The sequence below is a fragment of the Clupea harengus genome, chromosome 4 (genome assembly GCF_900700415.2).
Source record: "Clupea harengus chromosome 4, Ch_v2.0.2, whole genome shotgun sequence".
Classification (NCBI taxonomy): domain Eukaryota; kingdom Metazoa; phylum Chordata; class Actinopteri; order Clupeiformes; family Clupeidae; genus Clupea; species Clupea harengus.
The window spans coordinates 6537288-6540153 of record NC_045155.1 but is presented as its reverse complement, the minus strand read 5'-3'; the positions used below and the strand labels follow the sequence as shown (position 1 = coordinate 6540153).

The following is a 2866-nucleotide window of genomic DNA, read 5'->3' as shown; positions in this document are numbered from 1 at the left end:
TTTCCCAAGACCAAGAATACACACAACTAAGTCACACATACACAGGATATGTGAACTGTGACTGGGTTAGGGCCTCATTGACATACATATGATTGGAACCCTTTTCTGATCTAAGTGTCCATTTTGTAAATTCTGTCCAGGTGTGATGTGTTCTAGAAAAGTTCTTGCTGAAAGGAGTTCCAGAGTTCCTTTTGGTCTCAGTTGACTTTTGGGTTTCGTTTCACAGCCTCACCTTGTGAAAGTGTTACTATATCTGTTGCAGTGCAGTGGTCTAACATGAAACATCTCCCGTACAACTTCTACATTCTTCAAAGAGACAATGTTGTCTGTGTTTAACCTATTTGTTTAACACACTTTATGTTTATTGAGGCAGGATTAAGAGGCAGTGTCACACACCCTGTGCTTTAGAGTTCCTGTAGCTAACACCAGTTGTTCCAAAAGACAAAGAAGAGGGTGAGCAAGCCTCCAGTTTTCTCTGCGGTTCGGCCAGTAGTCCCACTGGCTTGAGGAGGGAATAAGGGAGAGGGGGAGTTTGGTTTGTCTTCAATGTGACTGATTTCGAAGCCGGAACTGTCATAATCCTCATCATCACCATCATCACTATAATCCTCCTCATATAACAAATCAATGGACATATTTCCAGCTGTAACAAATTATTTTATACAGACACATACATGCACACACACACAAACACACACACATACACACACACACAGAGACACATCACAGAGGGTTACAAAATCCAATCAAAGAAATTGTACAAACCACCAATGCAACGCTTGTTCAACTGTTAGTTGAAGCAAAGCTAAGAGGTAAACACAAAATGTACTTGGAACTTACCAACAAGAAGGATGCCACATACTAATATCAGTGCTAAGTCTTTCATTTTTCAAGTCAAGATGAACCTCCTTCTCTCATCATCGACAGATAGCTGTGTTCTAGGAAGTACCAACTTGAATTCACAGGATGTGGTGTCTGCGTTTTGAGATGTCGAATCATGCTCTTTCACACTCTGACGTGTGTATATCGTATATTAAATCAAAAGAATAAAAGCATTTTTCCATTATTGCTGTGGGCGGGATAACTTCTTTGGAACTATTTGACAGTTCATGAACCATGTGACCCACCAGCAAATTTGACTTACTGTATGTTGGTGCAACTCTTTTTTTATACGGTTTGAATTTGATCATCTCAGCTGCTTCCACCCGTTGGAGCATGCAGTTTGTCGTCAGTCGTTTCCTGCCTCTGGTAAATCTCAAGAAACAGCCCCACAAACGATCTGCAGTGGAGAGGTACTCAGCTGCAATACCGTATGTTCAAACTTCCAAACGTGTTTTTCAAAGTGGTTAAATTCAACCTTTTTCTTGAAAATATAGTCTTAAAATAATCACAGGTCAATGATCTATAATGATCAATATGCACTGATGTTTATTGTTATAAAAAATGTGACATTTATTGTGACATTTTATTGTGATACTGTTTTGGGCTAGATTGCCCAAATATCAGAGAGGTGAAACATAGCACCAAGGATTTACCAAGATCTAGAATACTTGTACACACAACTAAGTCACACATAAACAAGAGTTCTGTGACCTGTGACTGGGTTAGGGCCTCATCGACATAAATATGATTAGAACCCTCTTCTGATGTAAGTGTCCATTTTGTAAATTCTGTGCAGGTGCCCTGTGTTTTAGACAAGTTCTTCTTTGTCGTCTTTGCTGCGCATCAGAGATGTTGTCTGTTGTTTCTTATTAAGGAGTTCCAGAGTTCTCAAAGCTTCAGACATTTGACAATCCTTTTTGTTTCAGTTGACTTTTAGGTTTCGTTTCACAGCCCCCAGTTTTATGCCCGTCAGACCTTGTGAACGTGATACTATCTCTGCTGCAGTGCAGTGGACTAACATGAAACATCTCCCCGTCCAACTTCGACATTGTTCAAAGAGGCACTGTTGTCTGTGTTTAACCTATTTGTTTAACACACTTTATGTTTATTGAGGCAGGATCAAGAGGCAGTGTCACACCCTGTGCTTTAGAGTTCCTGTAGCTAACACCAGTTGTTCCAAAAGACCAAGAAGAGGGTGAGCAAGCCTCCAGTTTTCTCCGCGGTTCGGCCAGTACTCCCACTGGCATAATCGTCATAATTATACTCCAATATGAAATCAATGGATCTATTTTGGCCAGTAGTCCCACTGGCTTGAGCAGTGAAGAAGGGAGAGGGGGAGGTTGGTTCGTCTTCAATGTAACTGAGAGATGCGGTGTTTGGGTCTTCATAATCAATATAGTCGATTGTGAAATCAACTGACATATTTCCAGCTATAACACATTCTTTTATACAGACACATACATGCACACACACACAAACACACACACACACACACACACACACACACACACACACACACACAGACACATCACAGAGGGTTACAAAATCCAATCAAAGACATTGTACAAACTGCCAATGCAACGCTTGGGTATAGTGGTTAGTTAAAGCTAAGCTCAGAGGTAGACACAAAATGTACTTGAAACTTACCAACAAGAAGGATGCCACATACAAGTATCAGTGTTACTTCTTTCATTTTTCAAGTCAAGATTAACCTCCTTTTCTCATCATTGTCTCATCGTCTCTCTCACTATAAAGCAGACAGACAGTCAGGTGACAGGGAGGTACCCTGTCATCTTGAATTGACAGGATGTGGTATCTGCTTTTTATGCCCGTCAGATGTCAAACCATACTCACTCACACTCAGGTGTGGGTATATCGTATGGAGGATACTATGCAGACTCTAACTATGGCAAACTGCAAGTATGGAGTTCATGGGAAGCATTAAATGAGCTGTATGTGTAGACCTGGGGAGTATTCCAAGAAC

General features: G+C 40.8%; 1 long non-coding RNA gene across 1 annotated transcript; it reads right to left on the bottom strand.

Moving 5' to 3' along the window:
- Window positions 1-1405: 1405 nt before the first annotated feature.
- Window positions 1406-2596, bottom strand: LOC122132842. The gene is made up of 2 exons (XR_006152339.1): window positions 2530-2596; window positions 1406-2324 (listed from the first exon to the last, which is right to left on the bottom strand). It is a non-coding gene; the product is annotated as an uncharacterized LOC122132842 (long non-coding RNA).
- Between the last annotated feature and the right edge of the window lie 270 nt (window positions 2597-2866).